We start from the raw sequence: 16,083 nt of genomic DNA, 5'->3' as shown, positions 1-16,083 counted from the left end.
TCTGTTCACTACAGTATTATGCAGGACTGACTTGGACTCAAAATAAAATGTATTTATACTCTTCTTTAAAAAAACATATTCACTGATTCATTCCAAGAAAATGTTAATGGCTTCTGTGTACTGAAAAGGTTGATTCATTTGCTTGTTTTATTGTTTTTGTATTGGCCCCTTACAAGTATGGAATTATCTACAAAAGTACAAACAATTTAAGGTTTTGTTAGTTCATGGATTGTTATGCATGTAAAAAAAAGTCACTACTATGCATAATTTTTTCCACAGTGGCATTCAAATGATACTTACACATACAAATAATAGACTGTATGACACTCAAAAGTGTAACATTTTGCTCAGTATTTTTGCATTTGATATTCAAAATGGATTTTACTGAGGGGTTTTAGTTACATAAAAAACATCACCGTCATACAAACTACCATTCTTTCTGGCTTTACTCATCTCAAAGATGTGACATATTTACCTTGTGTTCTAATGATTTTTAAACTGAGAAACTATACCTTAGCAGAAACCTTACAAAGGGTTGTTATTATTGAAGAGTGCATTAAACAGCCTCTGTCGGTAATGTTGATTAAAATGTGTCTCGAAATTTTAACATTTGCCATAAATTTAGAATGTTTGCAGACATTACTCAACATTGTGTCCACTAAATGAATATTTTTCTTGATGTAGCTATTTTAACTATATGGAAAGTGAGATGTTTTTGAATGATATAAAGTTACATTTGTGTATAAAACTTCACCACAAAGGTTATAAAACTGCTCATTTGACAGCAAATTGGTTATTAATGGGCCTCAATTCAAGAAAGAGAAACATTATGTGAGAAGTATATTTGAATGTAAAACTAAGATTACTTTCTTAAATTAATCAAATAGAAACGTTAGAACTGATGAGAAAAACAAAACACATGGGTGAATTCCAATAATGATGAATAATTGAGCTGGAAATGACATTTTAAAACTTGAATTGCATCCACTTTGTCTGCAGATTGCTTAACAAGGATTACTTAAAGCCTGAAATCAACCCTATTTCTGTAATAATGATATTAAATTTTTTTGGATATGGGACAAATTCCTGGTATTGAGACTCAAGACTTTAAATATATTGTGTGGAAAGAATCATTAATCCATAAAGCAAGAAACAAGTGTGTCAGATTGAATACTTTCAAAACTCTCAGTGCTTTATAACAGTAGGCAGCAGACATTAAAACACTGGGCAACCAGGTGTAGAGAAGTGGACTCAACAAGTAAATTATGATGAATGGCTCACATTTTTCAGTTCAGTTATTTATTTCATTTTTTTCATTTTCAACACTGCTTATCCTGGTCAGGGTCACAGGGCGCTGGAGCCTATCCCAGCAGACTTCGGGCGAAAGGCGGACTACACCCTGAACTGGTCGCCAGTCAGTCATAGGGCACATATAGACACGGACAACCATTCGCACCCACATTCACACCGTCACTGAGTGGGAACTGAACCCACACTGCCCGCACCAAAGTCAGGCGAGTGTACCACTACACCATCAGTGACTAGTTATTTATTTACAGTGGAAAATGTCTGGTATGTCTTTTGGAGTATTGGAGAAAGACCCATGCAAGCATTTATCAAGGAGGATAATCCCGCAATGGATATTAAGTTTTTTTATCCAGCTTCAGTATACATTTATAAAAAACAAGTATATTAAAAGAATATTCACATTTAAATGATTCTCGTTTATATATTGTATGCTGTGACTGTTTGGGTATACAAATGAACGTTATACACAACGTACTAAAACATGACATTTTCTGCGCATGCCATTATTCTGTATAATTTAGACACAAGGCAGGTTTTGTTTTTGATTAGGGGGTATAGCTGCAAAAGTTGTTTGTAGAAAACAGTTTGATAATTAAGTTTATATTTAGGTACTTTTACAATATGAAGTCACACTGAACTATTTACCTCATGCAATGACACATACTGTATATTCCGAATACTTTTTTTTTTTCTTCAGAAAATGGAACTATAGATTCCAAAGCCAACTCATGCACTGACTTGATGAGAGTTGAGCTGGAACAATTCAGTTGTTGATCCTCCTCCTTGAGCTGGCATTTACTCTATGGAGAGGTTGTCCTGCATGGTGGTGGTGTGTGGGGTGTGTGTGTGTGGGGGGGGGGAGTGTCAGCAAAAGGGGGATTAGCTGGAATACCATCCCGCCCGTCTATCCTCCACATGAGGACCAGACCTGAAGGTCCGAAGATCCTGCCAATTAACCTGTCACTCACTGCGCTGTCTTTTTTTCTCCCTTCCAGAGACAGAATGGCTTTCATTGGTGAAAGGACATAAACCCCCATTGCCTCCCCTCCCAAACAGTCTAGCATGTCTTTGCATATATCCAGAATTCTTTCACATATACATTCCATGATCCTGTTGTAGAAATGATCACAACGTCATGTGGTTTTACTTGTTTTTAGGCGGCAGACACAAAGTCATAATCACTCTCAAAAATTCTGTGAGTTTACTCATCGATTTAAAACAGCATATTGGTCCAGACAACATTAGTGGTATGTGTTCAGTATCCACATTAACAACTACATCACAACGCTCAAGCGAATTGTAAATTTACTGTACTGCCACTGTGTACCGGAGCGATGCATTCCTTTTGTACATTAAATTAGTGAGCAAGACTTATACTGCCGAAAGATGGCTTTGACCTGGGAAGACACACTTTTGGAGTGTATTTGAGGCCATTTTTGCAGGTGTGTGTGAACAGCAAACATTTTGCTCACATTTAATAACACTACACACCATAGGTTTACATTCTATTCGCCAATTTCAGGTGTGAGATGATGGAGAGGGAAAACAAATCAATTAAGAACTTTCTTCTAGAACTATGGCTTGTAATTAATTCTGAATTAATTCACTTTGTAATTAACCGCCTATCATCAAGGTCTTCCACAGCAGCTCAGTGCTACTTAATATCCCATACAATGATAAGCAATATAAATCATCTGCCAAGCTATGTGTTTTTCACAACACTTTTCTGTTTGCTCAGATGCCAACTAAACCTGCCTCCCACAGTTAACAGCATAAGCTTTGATGACTCTCGTTAGTGCTTTCTTTCGTCTCTCATTTGCATAAACTTGACTTGCTTACGATACTACTTTGGCAGAACCTTTTGAGCGCACCAGTGATTTCTGTTTTACTCATCGCTTTTAATGTGTTGATTTTTTTGGCCATTTTCTGTTCATTAAGCATTACTTAACCCCATCCACTGTATCGTGATCAAACATAATATGAGAAATGGGATATTATGGTACTGTATGCTATGTAGGGTCTCATTTGTTTCGTCAGTAATGCTGAATGGCACTGTGCAGCACCAGTACACTCTTCTGTAGTATACAGTATACTTTATGAAGTAGTCATCAATGTAATATTTTGTTAGACCACCTCTAGCTTTGGTTGTATTGTATTGTAAATGCACATTTTCAATAAATGTATGCCATGCCATTGCTCCACCCCCGTTTTTTTAGAAGCATAGGATGGAAGTAACTATATGAACTGGGACAAATGTCAGTAGTAGGCAAAAGGCATGATGTGCCTATCCAATATCCTTTCTCACTACAATGAGACATTCATTCATCTAGTAAATCTGAAGTAATCAGACCACATGACCCTTTTTGTCTCTATGGAATAGAACCCTTTACTCCCAGTTAGCCCCACCTTAAGTGTCTTTCTTTCTGGTCACAGTCCTTTAAGTTTTCCCAATTGTTTATGTGTTGAAATGGTCTTTCTCTAATAAACATAGAAGTGAGCTCTTGTGATTACCATATGATTGGCAGAATTTTTAATAGACCTCTAATCAGTTACAAATCATTTGAGATGTTTTTTCTCACCAGACTAGATCAAGCAGTACATATATAAAACAACAACAACAATCTTCTTCTTTTCCTTTCGGCTTGTCCCGTTAGGGGTCGCCACAGCGCGTCATCCTTTTCCATGAGAGCCTATCTCCTGCATCCTCCTCTCGAACACCAACTGCCATCATGTCTTCCCTCACGACATCCATCAACCTTCTCTTTGGTCTTCCTCTAGCTCTCTTGCCTGGCAGCTCCATCCTCATCATCCTTCTACCAATATACTCACTCTCTCTCCTCTGGACGTGTCCAAACCATTGAAGTCTGCTCTCTCTAACTTTGTCTCCAAAACATCGAACCTTGGCTGTCCCTCTGATGAGCTCATTTCTAATTTTATCCAACCTGGTCACTCCGAGAGCGAACCTCAACATCTTCATTTCCGCCACCTCCAGCTCTGCTTCCTGTTTTCTCTTCAGTGCCACTGTCTCTAATCCATACATCATGGCTGGCCTCACCACTGTTTTATAAACTTTGCCCTTCATCCTAGCAGAGACTCTTCTGTCACATAACACACCAGACACCTTCCTCCACCCGTTCCAACCTGCTTGGACCCGTTTCTTCACTTCCTGACCACACTCACCATTGCTCTGGACGGTTGACCCCAAGTATTTAAAGTCCTCTACCCTTGCCATCTCTTCTCCCTGTAGCCTCATTTTCCCCCCACCACCCCTCTCATTCATGCACATATATTCTGTTTTACTTCGGCTAATCTTCATTCCTCTTCTTTCCAGTGCATGCCTCCATCTTTCTAACTGTTCCTCCAGCTGCTCCCTGCTTTCACTGCAGATCACAATGTCATCTGCAAACATCATGGTCCACGGGGATTCCAGTCTAACCTCATCTGTCAGCCTATCCATCACCACTGCAAAAAGGAAGGGGCTCAGGGCTGATCCCTGATGCAGTCCCACGTCCACCTTAAATTCTTCTGTCACACCGACAGCACACCTCACCGCTGTTCTGCTGCCCTCGTACATGTCCTGTATTATTCTAACATACTTCTCTGCCACTCCAGACTTCCGCATGCAGTACCACAGTTCCTCTCTGGGTACTCTGTCATAGGCTTTCTCTAGATCTACAAAGACACAATGTAGCTCCTTCTGACCTTCTCTGTACTTTTCCATCAACATCCTCAAGGCAAATAATGCATCTGTGGTACTCTTTCTAGGCATGAAACCATACTGTTGCTCGCAAATACTCACTTCTGTCCTGAGTCTAGCCTCCACTACTCTTTCCCATAACTTCATTGTGTGGCTCATCAACTTTATTCCTCTATAGTTGCCACAGCTCTGCACATCACCTTTGTTCTTAAAAATGGGCACCAGTACACTTTTCCTCCATTCCTCAGGCATCTTCTCACGCACTAGAATTCTATTGAACAAGCTGGTCAAAACCTCCACAGCCACCTCTCCTAGATGCTTCCATACCTCCACAGGAATGTCATCAGGACCAACTGCCTTTCCATTTTTCATTCTCTTTAATGCCTTTCTAACTTCCCCCTTACTAATCATTGCCACTTCCTGGTCCACCACACTTGCCTCTTCTACTCTCCCTTCTCTATCATTTTCCTCATTCATCAACTCCTCGAAGTATTCTTTCCATCTACCTAGCACACTGCTGGCACCAGTCAACATATTTCCATCTCTATCCTTAATCACCCTAACCTGCTGCACATCCTTCCCATCTCTATCCCTCTGTCTGGCCAGCCTGTATAGATCCTTTTCTCCTTCTTTAGTGTCCAACCTGCCATACATGTCATCATATGCCTCTTGTTTTGCCTTTGCCACCTCTACCTTTGCCCTGTGTCGCATCTCAATGTATTCCTTTCGCCTCTCCTCGGTCCTCTCAGTGTCCCACTTCTTCTTAGCTAACCGTTTTCCTTGTATGATTTCCTGTACTGTGAGGTTCCACCACCAAGTCTCCTTCTCTCCTTTCCTGCCAGAAGATACACCAAGTACTCTCCTGCCTGCTTCTCTGATCACCTTGGCTGCAGTGGTCCAGTCTTCTGGAAGCTCTTCCCGTCCACCGAGAGCCTGTATCACCTCTTCCCGAAAAGCTGCACAACACTCGTCCTGTCTCAGCTTCCACCACATGGTTCTCTTCTCTGCCTTTGTCTTCCTAATTTTCCTCCCCACCACCAGAGTCATCTTACACACCACCATCCTATGCTGTCTAGCCACACTCTCCCCTACCACTACCTTACAGTTGGTAACCTCCTTCAGATTACATCGTCTGCACAAGATGTAATCCACCTGTGTGCTTCTACCTCCGCTCTTGTAGGTCACCCTATGTTCGTGCCTCTTCTGGAAAAAAGTGTTCACTACAGCCATTTGCATCGTTGTTGCAAAGTCTACCACCATCTGTCCCTCCAAGTTCCTTTCCTGGATACCGTACTTACCCATCACTTCTTCATCACCCTTATTACCTTCACCAACATGTCCATTACAAACTGCACCAATTACGACTCTCTCTCTGTCTGGGATGCTCAGAACTACATCATCTAGCTCCTTCCAGAATTTCTCTTTCACCTCTAGGTCACATCCTACCTGTGGGGCATAGCCACTAATCACATTACACATAACACCCTCAATTTCAAATTTCAGCCTCATCACTCGATCTGATACTCTTTTCACCTCCAAGACATTCTTAGCCAACTCTTCTTTTAAAATAACCCCGACTCCATTTCTCTTCCCATCTACACCATGGTAAAATAATTTAAACCCTGCCCCTAAACTTCTAGCCTTACTGCCTTTCCACCTGGTCTCCTGGACACACAATATATCAACCTTTCTCCTAATCATCATGTCAACCAAGTCCCGGGATTTTCCTGTCATAGTCCCAACATTCAAAGTCCCCACATTCAGTTCTAGGCTCTGTGTTTTCCTCTTCTCTTTCTGCCGAAGAACCCGCTTTCCACCTCTTCTTCTTCTTCTTCTTTGACTTCGACTTCGACCCACAGTAGCTGAATTTCCAACAGCGCCCTGCAGGTTGACGGCGCCAGTGGCGGACGTTGTTAACCCGGGCCACGACCGATCCGGTATGGAATTATTTGGATGAACGCTCATATTTGTTTGGCAAGGTTTTAAGCCGGATGCCCTTCCTGACGCAACCCTCTGCATTTATCCGGGCTTGGGACCGGCCTACAGTTTGCACTGACTTGTGCCCCCCATAGGGCTGCATTAAAACAACAACAACAATGTGCCTCCTTTTTGTTGTTCTGTTAAAAACCTGATGTATGGACCGTTTAATTGCACGTTGCATGCATTTTGTTAAGCAATTTTCTTCACATTACAAGGCCCTAGTTGACCTTTAGTTCTCTTCAAACATCAGCCTCGTTTCACTCTCACAGGAAGTCCTACAGGAGAACTCCTTCCCAACCAGTCAGGCGTTTGCACTGTTTGCTGTGTGTATGCTGACCTCACCTAAGCAAGTTGAAGCTGTAATATAATTTCATATTGATTTCTTGTTGACCTCCCATGAAGCAGTCATCATTCTGTAATGTGCGCCAACATCGTCCTAATGAAATCAATAGCCCTCCTGCCAAGGAGAGGTCCAATAAGACTCTCTGGGAACTCAATGCTATTACTAGACAATTATCGGGAACAATTTAGGGTGACTAACAGGACCACCATGGCCTTGGCTGGTAATGAACCATATAAACAGATAAAGTCTACTATATTCCAGGAAGCCTAGCCAATGATTGTTTGGCATGCTTTACAGCTGTTTTACTTTGTTACTTAAAGAAAAAGAAAAAGAAAAAGAAAAAGAAAATCATCTTTATTTGCCAAGTATGTCCAAAAAAAAACACACAAGGAGACAAATTCCTTGTGTGTTTTTTGGACATACTTGGTAAATAAAAATTATTCTGTTTATGATTCTGAAATTGTTTAACGGTTTAGCAGACGGATGTATAATTCATACCTTCATACCCACTTATAGAGTTTACATATTTAGAGTTTTGGCACAATTCATTTCGTGAATATGGGATGTTTGAACACAGATTAATGTTTTTACCGAACATTCAGAGGGTTTGGATATACTGTACGCAAATATCTGTCAAATCTGATTTGAGAACTTTTACAAGGGAGAAATAAAATGCACATTTAAATGATATAATGCTATTGGTGAGCGTCACTAAATCTGTTTGTATGACTTGTTTATTGCTTTCCAATAATATGGGTGAGACATCCCCTATAGGTGCATGTAAGGACAGGTGGTGGAAGGGACTTGATGTGTTTAGGTGAAAACCAATATTGTTCAATCTCTCCTTACACTTAATATATTGCTGAATAAATAAGGGTTCTATTTTGCCTGAGTACATAAATGAGAAACCGCAAATGTAGCCTACAACTGCACTCCACTGCTTAATGTGATGATATTGCCCACAGTTATTGCAATATCTGGCAAAACACTGTCACCTCTTCTTCACTTGCTCTGTTTCAACATTTACAGTGGCGCCCCAGGACTGTGTGCGATGTCCTTTAACACGCTTAACACCCACCATCTATTTGGACAGTATCGCTGGCCACCAATAACAACACTGTAGCCAAACTTGTCAAGGTGACTTTTGTTCATTGGACCTGATTAGCCCTGTAGTACCAGCTAAGCCAATGTTGACTGTTGGGCTTGATTTTCTCTTCGCAGTTCAATAATGAAGAGGGAGTTTGGAGGTTCGTACAACATTGAAAAACATGTTTAAACTGTATAGAACATGTGACTTTAATGATGCAGCTTGGTTTAGTCACATTATTAGTCATATTATATATAATATTCAGTATATAGTAGGCAATACATATTGATATTTTAATGTATATTATTGATATTGTGATAGAGCATTGGGGCCATAATTGGAATAAAGAAAAAAACAAAAACAAAGTATAATACATGAAAAAGAAAGAAAACCCATTGACAATTTGGAAAGTATAACTTAGAGTTTATATAAATGAAATGGGAATAAATGCAAGGCGGCCCGGTGCATAACTAGTGAGCACATCTGCCTCACAGTTCAGAGGACTGGGGTTCAAATCCCGGCCTCGCCTGTGTGGAGTTACCATGTTCTCCCCCGTGCCTGCGTGGGTTTTCTCCGGGTACTCCGGTTTTCTCCCACATTCCAAAAACATGCATACAGGCAGGTCATTTAACAATACTCATAGGCATATAGTCTTCCTAATCTGTGAAAAACAAGTGTAATAAAGTTCTATCCCGATGTTCTTCTCTTTTTTCAAACTTACAGAAACATGTAGCTCCATGCATCGCACCACACTGACCCGAAGAGGCCAAGGGAAACTTCTAATCGCAGTTTCTGGCAGGGGGTATTTTAGCATAACACCTGGAAAATTTGTATGCGCTCTTTCCCAGAATTTATTGCTATAGTTAAAATTACTGTAATACGTTTCGGCTTGGCGGCATGGTGGACGTCTGGTTAGCACATCTGCCTCACAGTTCTGAGGACCGGGGTTTAAATCCCAGCCTCTCCTGTGTGGAGTTTGCATGTTCTCCCCGTGCCTGCGTGGGTTTTCTCCGGGCACGCCGGTTTCCTCCCACATCCCCAAAACATGCATGATAGGTTGATTGGAAACTCTAAATTGTCCGGAGGTGTGAATGTGAGTGTGAATGATTGTTTGTTTCTGTGTGCTCTGCAATTGGCTGGTGACCAGTTCAGGGTGTACCCCACCTCTCGCCCGAGTGGGCTGGGATTGGCTCCAGCACGCCCGCGACCCTAGTGAGGATAAGTGGTACAGGAAATGGATGGATGGATCGATGGGAAAAAAATGCAGGCTAAATTGTTTCTTTGGTACTATTCTGTCTGGTGTAGTGTTCAATGATAAATATCTCAACATATCTCAAAGCTACATTACAACCTCCACAATTCCTTATTTAGTTTGTAGTAACATATTTTCAATGTTACGATACAGTAGTTTAGCTTCCAGGCTTTGCAAAAAGACAAATTTAAAGCACCCAGTCTCTCCTACTTAAGGATGCACTGCACTATTTGTAAGAACTAAAGTCAAACATGTCTTTACTGTCATTTGAATGTAAGTCGGTTCAGTCGAAAGTCTTTTAAAAGTGAGACACAGTGTCTCATCAGATATCAGCAGGATAGCATGATGTGACCTCAAAGGCTATAAGATGTCTTCAGCAGGAGCTCAGGGAGGAAGTAGGGGAAAAAATCTTATGGGTCTCATTATGAGATAAAGACAGACTTTGAGCCCCCAAGGGTTTGGAGTGCTGGAATCTATGCAAACAATAGGAAGAAAAATGTGGCTTACCAGCAGCACACATGATGTAGTTAATATACACTACAAAGCATATAGAATAAAAAAATTGTATGGCAGTATATATTAAAGCATATGTTAATTGTTTTGTATTAGAATGTACTTTGTATGCGTGTGCAGTCGTGTCAACACCTCACGGTATAGACAAAGTGGGGCGCCATGTTGCAGCAGCCTGACGAATTAAATGGCTTTAAAATGAACAATAGCAGAGAACTGGCATGGCTGACCAAGTCTGATAACATATTTTACATGTCGGTCACAGTCACGGGTGCTTTAAACATAACCCGACGCAGGTTCACAATTCACAGCCATTGCACCAGAATACTCCAGATTTGCAATGGAGGGTGGTGATAGAAAACATGAGACAGCGAGGACACAGGACAAAGAGGGAATGGAAAGCAAGCACTTGAGTGGGGAGGGCGGGGGGCTTGGGGGGCGGTGTTGAGGGTGGAGGGACGCGGGTGAAAGAGCTGGTGTGAAAAATGAAAAGCACAACTCGTGGTGACAGTGGAAGCACTAAGGAGGAAGAGGTAAACATCTGCACTCTTGATGAGTTCCCTCTAAAGACAGAAAGACTATCTGTGGTAAATTCCTGTCTACATTACAATGCAGTCAATGCAAAAACAGCTACAGGCAAAACCCAAGCTTGTCCATGTGCATTTGTGACGTGTATTAAATTTATATGTACATGCACATTCAGGATTGCAATTCTAAGCATGTTTTAATGTATATGCTGTACAATATACTGTATTATATAACACCAGCTGCTATCTCTTTCTCCTGCACAGCAACATATTAGTACACATATTCCTACAATGAATTTCAGAATTTTAAGTAAATAACCTTCAAAAGTAAGTAGTTCTGTTGTTGTGTTGAGTATCCATCCATCCATCCATTTTCTGAGCCGCTTCTCCTCACTAGGGTCGCGGGCGTGCTAGAGCCTATCCCAGCTGTCATCGGGCAGGAGGCGGGGTACACCCTGAACTGGTTGCCAGCCAATCGCAGGGCACATAGAAACTAACAACCATTCGCACTCACAGTCATGCCTACGGGCAATTTAGAGTCTCCAATTAATGCATGTTTTTGGGATGTGGGAGGAAACCGGAGTGCCCGGAGAAAACCCACGCAGGCACGGGGAGAACATGCAAACTCCACACAGGCGGGGACGGGGATTGAACCCCGCACCTCAGAACTGTGAGGCTGACGCTCTAACCAGTCGGCCACCGTGCCGCCGTGTTGAGTATCTTGAGTGCCCAATCCTAAATTACACATAGTGTTAGAGCACACCATCAATTAAAATGTTGTTGTCCAATTGAATAGTTACATGTTACTAAAAGTGATGCATATTAATAAATCAGAGTTGATCATATGGAAAGCGACAGTCAACCATGAGAGAGACAGACATTTACAAGGCCACGTGTATAGAACACCATTTAAAATGGGCCAGATAGGAGATAAACCCGTCGCTCTCTCCCATGGTAATGAGCCACCACTCCATTGTCTGAATGCACACATACATATACAATATACACACACACACGCACACACACACACGCGCGCGCACACACACACACACACACGTGCACACACAGACACACACACGCACGCGCAAACACGCACACAAACCACCTTCGCGAACACAGAGGGGCTGGACTGCCTTTTGGCGTTATTTTTCCATTTTAGAGTTTAAAACCAGTGGAATAAAATATTAATTATTGGATTTAAGATAACAAGACCATTTCCTCACCTTGCATTGTTCCACGCTCATCCTTTTTCATACCTGTAATGAATGTTTAAAATGTTGTGTGGTGTGGAGAACATTACTATTTTCCATGTGACATTTGTGGTGTGGGGTGAAACATATCTGGTTCAGTTAACAACAGATTTGATGTTAGACATTCAAGTTTGCAGCAATACAGTCAGTAGTGGCGTTCATGTAAAGTTCTTAAAATATTAACTCCCAGTTGAGTCACAGACTGTCTTATGAACCCATGTCTGTAGTGTCGTTCCGTCGCCCGTGGGTGTCGCTTTTGCCTGTTCCAACTCCCAAGTGGTGGAACTCAACAGGGTGGAGGCGCCTTTGTTGGTGGAATCCTTCGACTGGTAGGGAGTTAATTAACTTAGTGTCCGGGGGCGAACTCGGCATCCTTGGGTCTCCGCTTTGAAGCGCCAGGCAGCTGTGACTCACTTAGCGTCGGCATGGCAAAGCAAATGTCTTGTTTTTGATAGTTTATGTCGGCTGATTCGTTTAATGTCTGCGTGTGACGCTGCGTCTTGCTAGCAGTTATCGTCTACCTCAGCGGGGAGCGGCGGTAGTGCGAGGCTGGGGTGCCGGGTGGCATCTTTTGCATGGTATGTCCGCTACACAAGTAAGTGGAAGAGTTGGGAAATATAGTAGCTCATGGTCTGAAAACAGATCCAAATTCTGTATGTACGTCTAAGACAAAGAAGTATCACAATATCCTATTCAGTTAAAAATTGTATTTTATATAGTTATATACTTTATACAAAATGTGTTGTACAGAGGAAACTAAAAGGTCCAACATTACCCATTTTGGGACACAAGTCCTATTGGTTTGGATGTTTAAACATTGTTTACTATATGATATAATAGAAAGACAAATTGGTGACGAGGTCAACCTGTTGCTGTCATAAAATGGTTATTAACGACAAAAGCAATTTTTACACAAGTATGATTTTTATCATTCTTAGTAGTAAAGTGTAAAAGTAACCACTGTGAATTGTCACGATACAAAGTCAGATGGGAGATGGATTGGACCCAAGAGCAGAGTGAGGCAGAGGGTGTAGATTTAGAATGGTTGGTTGCAGGTTGGCTCTGGGTAAGGATATCCAAGGCGAGGTGGTGGATCGTCGGCAACAAGGAGCGACCAGAAAGCGGGAACGGGAGCAGGTGAGGCAGCTTGGCGGTGTGGCTGGTGTAGTCAGCAAGACGAGGAAAGTACGTAAGGAAGACTGGAGACTGAGAAAAACACAATCGGGTGAGTACAGATGCCGGTCGTGGGATAGTTACTTTCATTCTACAAAATCTGGAAGTACGAGAGTCGGCCAGTGAGTCACAAACAAATGTCAATACTCAGGTGTAGGCTGCAGGATTTGACAGGCTTTAAATGCAGGCAGTAATTAGCGATGCTTGAAGACAGGTGTGCGGCCCAGGTGATGCTGATCGGTGGGGAGAGAGAGAGAGGGAGAGAGAGCGAGAGAGAGAGACAAAGGGCAAGGCGCCACCCAAGCTCCAAAGGAGGAACTGCTGGGCATGGATCATCACAGTGAATAATAAAAATAAAAAAACATGTTCTTACAGGTGACGTGTCTGAATTTTTTCATGTCAATATGAAACGTACAATTCCGATTTTTTTTTTCATATCCGACCGAAGCCTCTTTTGTATGTGGATATACTGTAAATCAGAACTGCATCAAATATGGGTACAGTCTGGATGCTCAGGTCGTGCGCATCCGACCTGTATGTCTTCAAAAGGCAACAAATGTCACAATTGTTCTCCAGAACAGATAACTGCAAAAAGCAATGTCGGACAAAGGAGCAGGAAACTGGTAAATATCAGAAAATATTGGCCGCGGTTGCACAAAATCCTTGAAATTTCGACCACAAATGCATCAGGACTGACACCTACACGAGGGCAAATAATTACTTCCGTAAAACACACTGTGTCTCCTGTTTTTGCGACGTCTTATTTTATGGGCATGTGTGTCACTTCACGGACTCATTCCATCCGCATTAGAAGTCGCTTTTGTTTTTGTATTGTGAACGATTACTGGTACATAAAAAGATTGGTTTGAACAAAATATCCAAATTGAGCATCATTCCCTCCAGTACTCTAATACACTGTATAAGGGGAATATGGAAACCTTTTGAGATCTGTAACATGAACTAGGGAAAAAGTTGTAGTCATTATAGATTTAAAAACATTTAAGGACACCAGTTCCTTGTAAGTACTTTTGCAACAGATTCCAGGCTGTGGGTGCAGATTACCCAAAAGCCATTCTCCCAATTTCTGTCTGAGCTTTGGGAACAGAGAGCATACAGAGGTCCTGAGAATGCAACGAATACTTTCTGTCTGATAAAAACACACAGATAGGGGCGAAGCAGATCAAGAATCACCTTATAAATAAAGGTCTACCAGTGAGTGAGAGATAACATAGTTGATGTCTTTGCCCTGCAGCTCAAAAGAGGTCAGAGCAATGTTGTATTCTCAACAGCATAGAGCAGTATGTAGTTAGTTGCACACTTAAACATTGTCTGTATCCAGTGGTCACTTGGTGAGAAAAGGGTTGGGGGGGGGTTAAACAGATACATCCTCTTTTGTTTTTCAAGTGGGTTCTCATGAAACTGCTCAGTCAGCAGCGGGAAAGTCTTGTGCATTCATGAATTATATTACATATTTATGTTTGAAGACCGCTGCATAAACTCTAACTAAATAAGTCTTTGACTGAAGCTGTAAAGGAATATCCAATTGCAGTGGTTAGCATAGAAAATGTTTTTTTTATTGTAAATTGAAAAAAAAGTAATTTGATAACTGAATATTTATGACAAACATTTTAGTGTCTACATACCATTTAAAAGAGATACATTAAAGGTGACATTGATATACATGATTCAGCCACAGTGGACCACGTTACAAACCCCCCCCCCAAAAAAAAACTCAAAAACAAAACACAATTACTGAGTGCATATTGCTACATGACAGTTCATCCACATTAAAGTAAAGATACACTGTGCGTGTCATCAAACTTTATTCTATTTCCAGTGTATTCTCAGCTGTACTCATAAGTTGTTTTTAAACTGAGCACATGAAGCAGAGACTTGATCACTGTGTTTGAAAGAAAACAGGGCCACTGGAACGTGAGGCCATGGCTCCCCCTATAGTTCACCGAAAGCAGGCTACAGTAAGTTGTGTAGCACCGGAGTAGGCCTCCCTCCTGGGCCTTGCTTCCTCTGTGTGTTGTGCTCCCTTATAGGAATGCCTTATCTGTCATGCTTGCTCCAGACATCAGCACTTTGTAAACTCAAGTTTTGGCACGCATGAAAGGTACACAAATACATCTCACCATACTAGATAGAGCTTACATTTTGAGCTGAGCACAAACATGCACACAAGGAATACACGAGGGCATTTGAGGAATGGATTGTTTGATCCTCTGTCAGCAACAATCTGGCTGCAGAAAAAAAAGGTGCAAAAGTGTTGTGGGAAGGAGATCAGAGTCTATTTCTGTTTCGAACAAGAAGCAACTTTTACCGCCCCCCTGACCACCTTAGATTGGTCATACAGTAGAACCTCAACTCTTGAATGCCTTAAAGTTCACAAAATGAGCAAACAGTGATTTGAAGAGTAGATTCACATGAATCTTCCGTGAAGTAAGCAGACTCGCATTCAAAACAGTAGACTCCGGTGCAGTTGAAGAACTTTTGTCCAGTATTACCGAGTACCAGTTGGAGACGATCGCCATTAACCATGTAGACTACTGAGCATAATTGTCACTTCTATTAAGTGATGTTAAGGTTATATTTAGTTTTGTCTACTTCCTGTTTTGGGTTCCCATTCTTAATTGGATTCTCATACAAAATCAGGTTATATTTAGTGTTGTCTACTTCCTGTTTTGGGTTCCCATTCTTTATTGGATTCTCATACAAAATCAACCTGCTTTTTATGAACAGATATTTGCATTTGAACGAAGTCTGTCCTCTCATTTGACAAGGAGTAGCAAGTTCATCTTTAAACTGCAACGTTAGCATCTCGTGCTAACCAGTAGCTAGCCAGGTGTCAACTGACCACCGTATTTTATTTTATACTTATGTGGAAGTTAAGGTTTATCTTTTTATATCACCATCTTCATGAACGTATCATTTTTGGAATGGTTAATTACCC

The 16,083-nt window shown here is 41.5% G+C and overlaps 1 long non-coding RNA gene across 1 annotated transcript in view; it reads right to left on the bottom strand.

Moving 5' to 3' along the window:
• Nucleotides 1-12,723: 12,723 nt before the first annotated feature.
• Nucleotides 12,724-16,083, bottom strand: part of LOC133480971 (uncharacterized) — a 42,607-nt gene continuing 39,247 nt past the window's right edge. The window contains exon 6 of the long non-coding RNA XR_009789410.1: nucleotides 12,724-13,160. This is a non-coding gene — a long non-coding RNA (uncharacterized LOC133480971). The remainder of the gene's footprint in view (nucleotides 13,161-16,083) is intronic.

Source organism: Phyllopteryx taeniolatus, chromosome 7 (assembly GCF_024500385.1).
Source record: "Phyllopteryx taeniolatus isolate TA_2022b chromosome 7, UOR_Ptae_1.2, whole genome shotgun sequence".
NCBI lineage: Eukaryota > Metazoa > Chordata > Actinopteri > Syngnathiformes > Syngnathidae > Phyllopteryx > Phyllopteryx taeniolatus.
This window is presented reverse-complemented; position numbering and strand designations above follow the sequence as displayed.